This window comes from Akebia trifoliata, chromosome 15, assembly GCF_017979445.1.
Source record: "Akebia trifoliata isolate Shusen 1 chromosome 15, ASM1797944v1, whole genome shotgun sequence".
NCBI lineage: Eukaryota > Viridiplantae > Streptophyta > Magnoliopsida > Ranunculales > Lardizabalaceae > Akebia > Akebia trifoliata.
Window position 1 is genome coordinate 12,336,281 of NC_141389.1, and position 15,833 is coordinate 12,352,113.

Sequence of the window (15,833 nt, forward strand, 5' to 3'; positions counted from 1 at the left end):
TCAATAAATTATTAAAAAATTAATATTAATATCTAATTAGTAAAAAAATAATATATGAAAATCGATGGTTGGATTGTCGATTTTCACAAGGGTATTTTCTTCAAGTTGAAAATCAGCGATTCAACCGTTGGTTTATTATTATTTTTGATAAATTTGAAAAAAGTATTATTTTTTCCCTAATTAATAATTTTCCCTAAAATAAACAATGAGCTGAAAACGGAATTCCATCGAAAGTTGATCATGTTTTGGAGAATTTCTCAATTATATATTCACGAGATAATTATCGTCAAGATATATATTATTATAATACACATAAAATCCCAACCGTTGGATGTTGTTCTTATACTATTAAACACTCACGTATCTTCCACCAATAATACCAATGTCATAATATTTTTCTCCAAATATGTTATGCTCCATCAACACCAACTATTAATATTAATTGTGGTTGGTGTACACTGACAAGAGAATCCGTACTCCATTGAATTTGTCAAATGTTTGGGTAATTGAGTAATTGAGGTATTAACGTGCATCCCACAATTTTTTAAACCAAACTAAAATGTTGTTAACGACATATGCACTAGTGAATTACTTGGGGCCACAAGCACCATCCAACACCATGTGTTACGGTATGTAAGTAGGCACATATTTGTGGAGGGGCATGTAGATATTCGAAGACATGACCTGGTGAGCAAATCTAGCCGCTCGTTACCATCTCAGCTAACCCTGACTGGGTTGGTGAGTTGCCTGTTGTCAAACTTTTAACCTCCATTATTGAGTATTAATGGGTTGTACGATTAATTACTAAAAAAAATATTGAAGGCCTCTGAGCCAATAAGTTTGGAAAAAATGTTGAAGCCGCTTCAAAATTTTGAAGAAACCCTCTCCATTGATTACACGTTACATTTTCAAATAGGTATTCCAAATTTTGACAAAATGTAGGGCATGAAATAAATTCAAAATGGCACATATCATGTAATGAGGAGGGTTTCTTCAAAATTCTGAAGCAGCGTACCCACTTCAATAAGTTTTGGGCATGTACAAGGGGGGAGCCACAATGTTCTTCTGAGAAGGACACTAGTTAATGGTAAGGTTGAGTAAGTTGAAGATGACGAATTTTGATGACACAATTTAATATTAGAAACTAAGGAGAAGGATATTAAAGTCATTTCTCATTGGTCTATAGGAGAAGACGAAACTCAAGTTAGGCAATGTCATTAATTTAGAAACATATAATATTTTAAATATTTGCCCAAGCCCATGCACTTGACTTCAGTCTACTCTAATATACTAATACAAGATGAATTGATTTGATTGAGATTTTCAAAATATCATTCGAACCAAATCAATTGTCCCACGAGACAATATGTAGAATGATTCATGTTGGAATTCCATTTTATTCTTGAATGAAATCAATATGACTTGAGCGAGTCATCTTGTTCACCGATGAAATTTAACATTCACCATGTACTAATTACCCTTTGTAAGATTTCAAATCTTAAAAAAGGTGTAGATACGTGGTTTTTGTCATTACGACGATCACATCTACTAAAGATTGGAGTCGCCACCATTCATGTTATAAGTGGGTGTGAATGGTCACCCGATGGACATTTTCCAAAAAATGACATTTTTGGCATTAGTGACTCGCGATGGATAAGGGGCTAATCAAACCTAGAGATCAAGGTAAGCGGCTTGGTTGGAGGAAAGGGAAGGTGTTAGGCACACTTTTCTCCCCGTCAAGTGGCGGTAACCTCAAATAACTCGATCATTTTATAATAAAAAAGGAAAAAAAAAAAATAAAGTGCCATGTGGGTGCATTTGTACCCTAGATAGGGGTTTGTTTTTTACTTGATCATAGGTTATTTCATTGATAGAAATGACTCTTATAGACCTTTAGCCTTGGGTCCATTCATCCTAAAATTTAAAATAAAATGAAAGGGAGGGGATGATAGAAGAGGGAGGGGGAGATGGTAGAGAGAGGGGGGGCACTTTGAACCCACCTTGTATCTTCAATCTTCTTTTCTTCTTCTTCTTCTTAAATTCTCTTGAGCCCTTAGAGATTTAGAAAGATTACTTTTTTTTTTGGTATGGAATTGGAGAAGGGATGAGGAGAGAAGATGGATTTTTTTGTTTTCTTTTTTTTATGTGAGACTTGGTAATCATTTTTGGGATGAGGGGAGAGGTATTTATAGATGTTTGGAAGAGGTTTGCGTATAATGGGGGTGAAAGTGTGAAAGAAGGGATAATGACATAGGTTTTAGGGGTGAAAGGTATGAAATTTAGAATAAAAGTGAGGGTATTTGTGTAAATGATGAAAATGGGTGAGGTTTTGATTCAAATGGTTTGGATCCTACCCAAATCCATTTGGGTAGAGTGTTTGGTAGGATGAGATGAATGATAGTTGATGGGGGAGTGGGGGTGTAAGAGGGTTGTTTGGAGGAGTGTTAGGTTGGTTGAAGAGGTAAGGTGTTTAGATTTAGGAGAATGGGTTGTATAAGAGGTTGGTGGATTGATTTTTAGGAGGAGGAAGGGGGTGATGCCATGTGACAATCATGATGAGAGGGTGAGGTGATGAGATTGGTTGATTGGTTGATGAGGGTTGTCTGATCAGAGAGAAGAGTATGAGTTGGTTAGTTGATGATGAGGGGGGTATGGGTTGAGGTGATTTCATTGGAGTGTTTTAAGGAAAATGATAGGTGTAGATATGGGTTGTGATATGGGTGGTTGTTGATATTAGAGAATGATGATAGGTTAGAGTGTGTTGGTATGGGTTGTGATGTGGTTGGTTATAGAATGGGGATAGGTTAGGTTAGGGTAGGATATGAGTTGATGTGATTTTGGAGGGAAGTCAATTGGGTTAGATGAGTTGTTTTAGAGAATAGTGATGGGGGTAGGTGATTAGATGAGGGAGGTGGAAGGGGGTGGTGACATGTGTCACCTTTTGATGTTAAGAGGGTGATTGGTGATGGGTTAGGGTTATGGGTTGGATAATGAATTGAGTATGAATAGTGATTTGTGGATTTTTGATATATTGGGCTTGGGCTTTTAGAGGGTTGTAGGTTATTTTGGCTTGGATGGGATTTGATTTTAATGGGATTTTTGAGAGTAGGTTTGTTTTAGGGTTTAAGTGGTATGGGATTGATTTTGGGTTAAGGGTAAGGTTAGAAATTGATTTAGGAAAAAGTCGAGGGTTCATGGACCTTGAATTGGCTTAGGGTGTTTGGGGCTTCGAAGGTAGAGCGGTGAAGATAGATGAGGGGTTGGCATCTCAAGTCTCACATTTTCCATTTTATCTTTTTAGGATTTTTAGAAATTATTAGATTGATTAGAATGTCACGTGTTGGCAAATCGGACTTTTTAGGCTCGTTGGAGAATTTCATCAATTTTTAGATGCAAGCGTGGAGTGGTGAAGGTTGGGACAGCGTACGATTAGTCCGGTCCCTTTGGTGGATCCCTTGGACCATAGGGTGGTCTTTGAGGCCTCGGTTCAATCAAATTGCCACTTTTTAATGTTTTGAGCCTTTGAGGCCCGTTTGCCTATTTTATTGGAAAGTCAGTATTTAGAATGGAGCGGGGTAGATGGGAGTATGCTAAATCCTTTTGGTGGACTTACTAACCCATTGAGAGGTGTTAGAGGCTTTACTTTTGGTGAAAATGCCATATTTTGAGGATTCGAGTCATCGAGGCCTGTTGGCCAAATTTATTGAAAAATTACTATTTTTGGGCCCTTTCGAGTGAGGACCCGTTCAAATTGGGGTGTCTACAAAAGGAAAGTGATTTTCATTAATAAATGAGTTTGGCTCTTGTTGCAATTATAATTACTATGAAAACTAATGCAAGGATTCTTGATTTCTTTGGTAGGAGAAAGTTTTAAAGGGAAAAGAAAAGTGGTTTTCATTAATAAATGAGTTAGCTAGGTTCTGTTCGTAAAAACTATGAATACAATAGGCATGGATCTAGGATTTGATCTTGAACAAACAATAAAATAATCGAATCGAAAAGTAATTATTGTAAAATACCTGGATTTACTTTTCCGATTATCAGCGAAAAATATGTTAATTTTGATCTACGAAGAATAAGTGCACTACCCCAACTCTGCCTAGACTTTTGATGATTGGAACCTCTATCTCAATAATAGAATAATTTGTGTATGGAGGAGGGATGACCACCTATTTATAAAAGAGGATACTAGATTTTCTACCCATCGTAGAATTTTAGTATTAGGTGAATACCACTTAAATTTTGATAGGATGTTCACTAACCTATCATATTTGATGTTGGTAACCAATGCTAGACCACTAACATGGTTTCCAATTTTATCCTTAAGGTTTTGAACAAATTACAATTTAGTAATTATATAAAAATTTGTATATGTAAAAAGGTCACAAAATTTTTTTAATAATGAAAATACTAATAATAAAAAAAAAATCCAATAATCTTCCACTTGGCCTTTACATATACCTTTTATTTAAAACGATTCTTTGGATTGTTACCTTTTGAGTACTTGAGTGTATTATTTTGAAAATTAATTGTTCAAAACAATTTAGATAATCTTTAATTGTCACCTTCATTTAAAGATACCACTAATAATGGATCATGGATGTAACAAAGTGCTCATTTTTCGACCCTAAGATAGTTCTATGGTCTCAAAACTAGTACCATTAATAAATTTAGGAGTTTACCTTTACGTGAACTTTCTTTGTGATATTAGAGCAATGTACACTCCTCAATGTAGTCTGTATGTACATTCCCTAGATGTCCAACTTCATACTCATCGTATATCATTCTGATATCTTACTAGCTACCAGCTATGTGATATTCCATCACCTTTCTATCTAGAAAGAAGACTTCATCAACGTGATGCCAATTCACGTCTAGTCCAAGCATTTTTCACACTTTACGAGTACATCTACTCATAGGCAAAGATAACATATGTACACAATAACACATAAATAATGACTAGCCATAATCAATTTTTTTAAACAGCAATAAATGGTCTGTCAAGAATATAAATAAATCAAAACAAATATAAAATAAACTTAACACTTAAATAACATGAACAAATGACATGATAACTCCCATACGAGTTATGTATTCCTTGAAAATCTTTGGCGAGAGTCTTTTTGTGAGAGGGAAGCTATCATATTATTAGAATCTATCTTGACAATCTTAATCAATCCTTCACGAATCTTTTCACATACTAAAAGATACTTTATTTCGATGTGCTTGTTTCCTCTTGTCACTCTTTCATTCTTTGCAAAATTAGTAGTAGCCTTGTTATCACAATAGATCTATCAATAGAATCCATAATCTTGAATTCATCGAAAAAATTCTTCAACCAAACTACTTGACAGGTTGCTTCATAACATCCAATAAACTTTGAATACATGGTCGAATATATCAGAATGGTTTGTTTTGAGCTTCTCCATGAGATAGTTCCATGCCCAAGCATGAAAATATAACCTAAAGTAGACTTCAAGTTATTACGACATCCAACATGATCTGCATCAAAATAACTAACAACTTGAAGCTCACTCGATCTTCTGTATACGAACATAAAATATTTTGTTCTCTACAAATACCGAAGTACTTTCTTTACTACTCTCCAATGAACAATGCTAAGGTTCTGTTGATATCTCCTAAGCATACCAACGATGTAACTGATATCCGGTCGGATGTAAATCATTGCATACATAAGACTATTGACTGCTAAAGCATAGTTTGATGCATCGACCTCCATCTTCTCAAACTTGTTCTTGATACATTGATCTTGGCTAAATACATCTCCTTTTACCACAAGAGTCTCATCAAAAACATATTTATCCATATCAAATCTTTTGAACACCTTTTCAATGTATGCCTTCTGTGACAAACCCAAAAACCTAACTTGTCTATCTCTGTGAATTTTAATCCCTAGAACATATTGAGCATCCCCCATATATTTCATATCAAAATGTTTTGACAGAAAAGACTTTGTATCACACAAGAGATGAATAATATTGCTTGCCAGTAATATATCATCAACATAAAGTACAAGAATGATGAATCGGCTCCTACTCATCTTGAAATATATGCACTTGTCGACGATATTTTCTTTAAATCTGTATTCGGTTACTACTTGATCAAATTTCAAGTACTACTATCTTGATGCTTGTTTCAACCCATAAATTGATTTTTTCAACTTGCAGACAAGATGTTCTCTTTTATTAACTTTAAAACCATCAGGTTGTGCCATGTAAATCTCCTCATCCAGTTCACCATTCAAAAAAATAGTTTTTATATCCATCTGATGTAAATTTAAATCATAGTGTGCCACTATCGCCAAGATGATCCTTAGTAAATCTTTAGAAGAAACTGGATAATAAGTTTCACTGAAGTCAATACTTGGCTTTTGCCTTCGTTACAAGTCTTACTTTGAACCTCTGGACCTTACCTTTTGAATCCCTTTTAGTTTTGTAAATCCATTTGCATTCTATTATCTTACGACCTTCTAGAAGTGTCGTTAGTTCCCATACTTCATTATTTTCCATTGATCTCAATTCTTCTTTTATTATTTTTTGTTAGGATTGAGATTCATTTGAGTCCATTACTTTTTGAATGTTGAAGGATCATTTACATCACCTTTGATAGCATTTCTTTCCTAAAAGTACATCTCATAATTATCTGTAATAACGGGTCTGCATTCTCAGGTAGACCTCTTAATGGAAATGATTGGTTGTGGAATTGGAACCACCACCATTTGGGGATTGGGTTCTAGTTGAATTGCTGCATCTTCTACAACAACTGTATGGACAGGTGATGCCACCAAATAAGATATTGCAGAATAAAACATATTAGTGGATCACTACGTTTCTCTTCAAATATAATCGTCTTTCATTTTTCACTCCCACTATTTTGACTATATTCAAGAAACCTTGCACGTTTGGTTTCAATAATCTCTATATATCTCGACGAACAGAAAAACCTATAACCCTTCGACCTTTCGGGATAATCAAGAAAGTGACAAGTTGTTGTTCGAGGATCAAGTTTTTTGTGATTTGGATTGTACAGCGTTGCTTCAGCAATGCACCCCCAAACATGAAGATGGCCAAGGCTTGGTTTCCTGCCAGTCCATAACTTGAAAGGAATTTTTGGAGCTGCTTTGCAAGGAACTCTATTGAGAATATAAACTGCTATCTTCAAGGCTTCACCCCAAAAGTTTTCTGGTAGGTTTGAGTGACTTATCATACTACGAACAACTTCTTGATAAGTCCGATTTTTTCTTTCAGCAACCCCATTTTGTTCAGGTGTTCCAGGTGTGGTATATTGAAGAACTATTCCTTGCTTCCTCAAATATTCCACAAACTTCCCATAATTTACACCATCATTATCCATCCTTCCATAATACTTACCACCTCTATCAGATCTGACAGCTTTGATATTCTTTTCCAACTGCTTCTCAAATTCTACTTGATAGGTTTTAAAAACTTCTAATGCCTCATTTTTATGGTGTATTAGATACAGATAGGAAAATCTAGAATAATCATCGATAAAAGTAATGAAATAACGTTAACTACCTCGAGAAGGAATCCAAAAAGGACCACAAATATTTGTATGAACTAATCCCAACAAATCAATAGCTCTAGTAGTTTCAAGCTTCTGTTGTTTAGTCATCTTTCCCTTAATACAATCCACACATATATCAAAATCTGATATGTGGCGCCTCGCCGAATACTAACACAAATCCCCATGTCAGATCTCGAGGTACTAGGTGACACCTCAAAATTTTGGCATGGTCTCCTCCATTTATGTTAGCATTCCAAGGCGTATAACCTGCACCTGATAAACGACATAAAATCCTGCATATATCAAACAAAATATACTACTAGCGGAAGCCTATATACGTCTAATAACGTACGAAAGATCAGAGCGTGGAAGAAGAAATTATAATACAGGATTATATGAAAATTTCTCACTCTAACATAAGTCCTATCGCTCAGAACAAAATCTATAATACTTTTTGGACAAATCGACACCACTAGATGTAATAACCCCAATACTCACCAAGTAATGAATTCTGGCTGTCTATTTGACCCACCAGATGATTCTCACTCATGCTTTATACCTGCCTCGCTAAGTTTCGGATCTGAAACTAAAAAAATGGAGAAGGAAAGGGTGAGTAACAATGGTTACCCAGTAAGGAATTACACAGTTTCTGCCAATAACCTCTTCTAAGATGAACGAATAAATATACTAAATCATTTTAAAATATATAAAATTTTACAGAAGAACTACAATTAACTGGTACATATAGTCAGGGATGAACAACTAAACATTTTAAAACTCACATTACATCGATCAGCAGTACTCACTATAACATTCTCTTTTTATACAATTTTAATTGATCAAATGGAAACATTAAACATAAATTTCATTTTATATATCAAAATAAGCAACAGATACATAATACACAATGGTGGAGTATTGGAATCAGAGAGTTGGGATTCACGACTGGATTGCTCCCAGTCGGGACATGATGTTACAATTCTTCTCTGGCTTTTAGTTCCTGATTTTGTGGCTGGTCGCTGTTTACTACGCTTGGTTGACCATTTATCCGGCTCAGGCTGGCCGTTTGACGTGACTGTAAACAATGGGTCTCTTTTTGATGTGTTAGAACATTCGACTACTATTCGACTACTATAGTTTGTTAGTGATCACTAACTAATCATCTTTGTCTATGCCTATCAAGTGTGCATGTGATTCCAAAATATGCAAACCATTCGTATACGACCACCTTTACATTACAAGTTCACTGGTAAAGATAGAGAGGAATAAACCCGGATTCCAATTGTGACTCCACTCTCATACGCGTCCCATACCACGTATGAGTTTGGTAGTCCCTACCGTACATCCCAGGATAGTACACCACTTCAGATGATATGATGCACTATCCCTTCAGGCATTCACAAACTCTTTAACAGCTCACAAAATAGTTACATATATATATTATTTTCATTTGAAAATAAAAGAGAAATTAACAATACAAGGTTGAGAATAGATATCCAGTTTCCTACCATGCAAGTGTGGCCACCCGGCCTAAAATAAATAACATAACGGAAATGTAAACAGCGCCTCGCGCTAACAAAAATTTAAATAAACATGCAACCAACAATATTATCCCTAGATATCTGTTCACTAACCTACACACAACACAACAACGTAAAATGCAGATATCACCACTGGGGTGTGACTCTGACATTTTATCGTTTTATACCCTTTTTTCCTTTTTTCGATTTTTACAATTTTCAATCTCTTCATAAAATATCTATTTTCTGATATTCATCAACTCAATATGAGTTCATTGAATATTAAATCACATTTTTCAACTATAGGATTTATTTTTATAAATAATATTGAAAGAAAAAATACAAATTTCATATCAAAACGGGGTCCGAGCAGTGCACAAGATCCAATTTATGGAAATAACCCGTTAAAATACCCTACCCATGTATAATTTGTTAAAAATATAATTAAACATATCAAACATGCAATTTCTGGCGTGAATTTTCGAAATAACAAAAGCATTATATATTTTGAAAATACATCAAAAATTTTCAGATAAAATCCTAAATGCAATTTTTACAATCTACGATTACTAATAGAAATTGAGAGTTCCTTACAATCTCTAGGCGAAAGGATCAAAGCATGTGCGCGGAAATCGAGGTGATCAGCACGGAAATTGAGACGGACCGAACTTTGAAGTGGCTGATTTTTGAATCTGGCCTGGTGATTTTGAAGATCTCGATGTGCTCGTCTCTTCTCCCTTCTACGACGAAAGACGGTTTGACCCCGAAATCGATGAAAATCGAGGTTGAAGTTACGAAATTTCCGTATAAAAATACGACTGATTTTTGACTATACGGGGTGAAAAAGACGAGAAAACGGAAGGAATTTGGTTGGGTTATGTAGAGAATGACACTACGGACGTTTCTCCCTTTTACGTCGGAAGACGGTTTGACCCCGAAACGGACGAAATCCGAGGTCAAAGTTTTGAAATTGTCGTATACAAATACGGCTGATTTTTGATGATATTGAATGAAATAGAAAGTAAAATGAAGAAAGGTTGGATGGGTTTTGTACATATCGAGACTTCGGATCTTTTTCTCTTCTGCGACGATTGTCGAAAGTGGACCGTTTGTCGTAGATCTACAGTTGAAATTCGAAGAAAAAAAATGATTTTTTTTTCGTTGGCTGTTGGACGGTTGGAGAAGATGAGATATATAAAAAAAAATTAAATTTTATTTATATAAAAGTTGGGACGAAATCGGTATTTCGCCTATTATTTTGATTGATGATAACGTGATCCCCCGGACTTCAAAACTTACAAATGAATACTCTATTTCACCTAATTTTTCATTCTAGATCTAATGGTGTAGTAAATTTCTACAAATTATGTCTCCATAAAAAATTTACATTTTTGGCTTGAGGTGATCCCTAAACTTGATGTCGTTTTCGTTTTTGACGATAATTCGACTTCCTGATCTCCAAAAATGACAAATAAATAGTCCATGTTGAATAATTTTTTGTTATGAACCTAATGGTATAATCGAATTTTAAAAATGATTGCTCTAACACAAAGTCACTGTTTGAGCCTGGTCAGACCCGGTAATCGAGGATTTTGCAACTTTTATATTCGAACTAGCATTTGAGCGTACTTATAGGCTAAACTATGTTTTTCGATCATTTTGAATTTAATGGTGAGGTCAGATTCCATTAAAAATGATCAGAAACATCCTAAAGTTTTACCCATAAATCCCACTTTCAAGATTTTCTTAAAATTCCACCATTTATTTTTTCCTTGAGATATGAATTAAAAATTCGGGGTGTTACTTGATAAATCTAAAGGACCTAGATTCCTTAACTAAGGAATTTAGTCTTCTCTTGGAAATGTGACCTAATCTCAAATGTCATAACATAGAAGAGTTTTCAAACGAACTAGGATGCTTAGACCCCGAAATATGCGAATCAACAAATAAACATAACGGAGAAAAGCAAACGAACTGTCCAAAAATAACTGATTAAGACCATCCAATAAAAAATCATGTTCAACAACATCATCATGATAAGAAATGTGCATCCTACTGTCGTGAAAAGTAAAAGCATAACCAGCAATATCCAATTTAAAAATAAAAATAATATATCGTATAAAAGATGGGATGTAAAAAGTATCTTCTAAAATCAAAGAATGTACGGTATCGAGAATTAGACGATAAGCTCCAATAGCCTTAACCTGCAATGCTTCTCCATTCCTAAGAAAAAGCCTATCCCCTGGTCTGGGATTTATCCTACTAACGAACCCCTTTAAAGAATGAGAAATATGCACAGATGCGCCTAAATCAATTCACCATGTGTTTGAAGGAATATTAACTAAATTAGACTCATAGCAAACTAGAACTGAATTAGTACATCCTGGATTCTTAAAACTAGTTCTTATAAGTAAATCAATCATTCTTCATGTGTCCCTTTTTCTTGCAGAACTAGCATTCTTCACTATCTGTTTTCCCAACCTCTGTCTTTTCTTTGATTGTTTTCTGATTCTTAAAACTCTTGAACCCTTTTCCTTGCTTGAAGTTCTTGTTGCTGCCTTTCTTGAAGCCCTTATACTTGGCAATTTTCTTACTACTTGCATGAATTGCCAAGTGAGCTAACTCAACCTTTGATCCTCTCAATCTTGCTTCCTCCGTATCACAAAGAAAAATCAACTGATTCAAACCCATTTAGTTTCTTGTGCATTGTAATTGACCTTAAAAGTATCAAAAGATTTAGGTAGAGATAAAACTACCATATGAACCAAAAGGTTATCTTTAAAAATAATCCATTGCTCATGGAGACTAATAATAAGCTTTGACATCTTTAGAATATGTTCCCACATATTTTCGTTACCATCATACTTCAGATTCATTAACTGACCCAAATACTCATACTGAACTGATCTCTTTATTCCTACAAATTATTTTTTAATAATCTACAATAGTTCATTTGCTGTATCAGTGGTCTGAATACCACCTTGAAAAGTCTCACTAATAGATGCTCGAATGATCATCATGGACAATCTATTAGCCTTTACCCATTTAACAAAATAGGTCCTCATCAGCTCCATAGAATCTGAAAATAGAATCAATGGCATGTCCTCAAAAAGAACAAAATCAAAATCCATGCATCCTAGTAAAATATCAATATTCATCATCTAAGATGTGTAATTAGAGCCATTAAGAGGCTCAATTCTTGTCAGACTCTTTTGAATTAACGACCCATCCATAGCTCCAATAAGATATGATCAAATATTAATATATACTATGGGATTCAATTTTTTTAATTCGAATCAGGGGTTTTAGTCGAATAGTTTCAGAGTGTTTTATTAAGGGTAAAACTTTCCACTCTACAGGTACAAACAAGTCGCATCATCAAAACTCGCCTTTGGACTGAGTCTTAATATGCTGCATGTTCCCTAAAATTATGTTAGAGTACGCACATAGACCTAGTCACTCATGTTCCAGTTCAATCCAGATATTATCCACACCTTTAGGCAAGAGGGTTATCCTTTTCTCTCCTTTATACTTGTGACTATTCTATTCACTCGATCTACACAAACATTCATAAATCACCTAAGCAAAAATTAGTGATTTCATGCAAAAGAGTACCACAAAGTGATCTTAGTGAGATACTAAGTCTCAAAATTCAAGAACTTGTAACTTCCATAGAATGGTCACCTTTAGTTAGACTACTATCCTACATCACGTTCCTTGAACGATCACTCAAAGTGTCTTTCTAAACCCCTATAGGCAAGACCTATATCCTAATATATCTAAATTTGCTTTCTAATTGTTTTTGTTTCCATATGGGTACATTAAAAAATAACAACTAAATTTTCAATATGAAAGAAAACAATTATAGATATGTTCTCCAAAAGGGTATAACGTAATGTGAACTTTACTGTTATATGTTACTATTAATGAATTAGTTTTATATTTTTATTAAATAGATATCGAAAAAATATTCAAAATGGACTCTTGCTTTATCCAAAATTGGAGTTAAAACGAATTAGTTATGATTTTCAAATTTTTTAAAGGAAAAAAAATGGTTTTTCAATGGTCTGGTTCACACTTGAACCATCTGAACTAGTTTAACTCTAACTGGACTATAGGTTGACCCAAATGGGTCGGATTACTGAATCGGGCTGACCCAACAGAAACTTAAAAATAGGCTTAGCCCAAACTAAATAAAGAAAAATCAGCTTGGCCCAACCGAAGAATCTATTGGGCTTGGCCCAACAACTACTTAAAACGGGCTTAGCCCAAAATTGATGAACATACTTCGTCTTCTTCACCAAGAAGATAGAATTGACTGCGACAACAAACCCTAGCCGTCGTCACTGCTCAAAATGCAACCACCTCTTTCACTGATCGACAGGTCTGATTGATGGTGTCAGACGACGTCTACGATCACCGAAAACTGTCCGATAATATCCATTTGTAAAACCGGCACTGATTGGCAGATCTGAAATCTCTTCGATTTTAGATTTTCACAAGTTGTTTATCATATTATTTCAATTTCATAATCTCTTTGATTTTAGTTTCACAAGTCGCCAAAAGAATAGAGAAACGATGAGGGTTCGAGGCCGAGCCGTGTTGAGGTTTAGGAAAACAACGATTTCTATTGTTTCTTTTGATTCAAGTTCTTCGATTTGATTTTCTAGTTTTTATTTGTTTGGTTCTTTTAGATTGGCAGAATGAGATTTAGAATCTTTGCCTTCGTTAATCTTCTTTTGAAGAAACAAATAGTAGATTTTATTTTCGAATAAATAGACTTTAAATAAATAAATAAATAAATAAATAAATAAAAATATTTATTTTAATATTCAATCTATTTAACTCTGATTTAATCAAGGTTTTGCACAAGAACAAATTCATAAAGGCTATAATACGAATTGTTCGTAAAAACTATGAATACAATAGACATGGATCTAGGATTTGATCTTGAACAAACAATAAAATAATCGAATCGAAAAGTAATTATTATAAAATACCTGGATTCGCTTTTTGGATTATCAGCGAAAAATATGTTGATCTTAATCTACGAGAATATGTGCACTATCCCAATCTGCCTACACTTTTGGTGATGAGAACCTCTATCTCAATAATAGAATAATATGTGTGTAGAGAGGGAGGGGGGGGGGACGACCACCTATTTATAAAAGATGATTCTAGATTTTCTACCCATCGTAGAATTCTAGTATTAGATGAATACCACTTAAATTTTGATAGGATGTTCACTAACCCATCATATTTGATGTTAGTCATCAATACCAGACCACTTGCATGGTTTCCAATTTTATCCTTAATATTTTGAACAAATTACAATCCAGTATTTATATAAAACTTTGTATATGTGAAAAGATCACAAAATAATTTTAATAATGAAAATACTAATAATAATAAAAAAAATAATTCCAATAGGTTCCTATTGCAATTGTAATTATTGATGAAAACTAATGCAAGGATTCTTGATTTCTTTTTATTTTTTTTTTTATCTTATCTCTTTGTCAATTATGGATCTAAAAAGAAGAAAAGAAATTAAATTGCGATAATTTAAAAAAAATAAATTGAATTAGCTTATTAGTTTATGATGATGATGACGATTGATGAAGTGATGGGGATGGAGATGAGAGCATATTTTCATTAGTTCATAAGAGAAGACCAAGATCAAAGGTGGTTTATCATCAATTTAGAAAAAAATATGATGGCAAAACGTAGAGGAACATGTATTCACTCTTAGTATATAGCCACGTGTCACGTAAAATAGAGGGTCCTCCAAAATTTTGAAGTAGGTTGGTGGCTTCCAAGTTGAACTCTGTTTTGGGAATTGCTTTAGATCTATGGACCCTAATTTTGTATTGGGTTGGATTCTATTAACACAAAAAATATGATTCAAGGAATAATACACCATCTTACCTAGTTAAACACAAAATCCAACGATTAGAAATTACATAGGTAAATTACCATTTCATTAGTGAATAGGAAAAAAATTCCGATTTTAGCTCAATAATCTTTTTAATGCCTTTTATTTTCTTTTATTTTGCTAAACAAGTGAAGTATTATAAAAAGAGGAAAATATGATACAAAGATTTTGGGAGGAAAATGGGGCACACCCCCAAATAATTACATTGGAGAACTTGCAAGATTCTCACTCTTATAACGAATGAGATTGTCAATTTTCAAATATATATCAATAATCTTACTATTTTATATTAGTGAGATTGCCACTATGAAAAATATTGGATCTCATACTTCATATTTTGGGAATTAAAATAAAGGAAAAATTATTAATATAACACTGTTTTCAAATTTAGCAAAAAGAATAAATCGGCAGTCCGATCGTACGTTTTCAAAAATCAACAGTTGGAACGCTGATTTTCAGTGTTAAACGGTTAAATTGATAGATATACCCTTTTGACCATGAAAATCTACGGTTTGACTGTCCGTTTTCATACTAACATGCTCCTCAACCGCCAATCACATTTTTAATGAAAACCGACGTTTAGTAATGAAAACAGTCACTTTCATTTTGGCAAATATTCCCTACTCTTACTCTCAATCACTCTCATTCTAACAACATCAGGTAAGAAATATCTTTTTAATATTTTTTATTTTTTTATATTATTAAAGAAAACTAAAATTATTAATTATTTAATAATTATAAATGCATTATTATTTTTATTATAATTTTTCCTTATTTTTAAGGAAAATTATGAAAAATTAATATAATAGTTATAATTATTAAAAATAATAATTTTA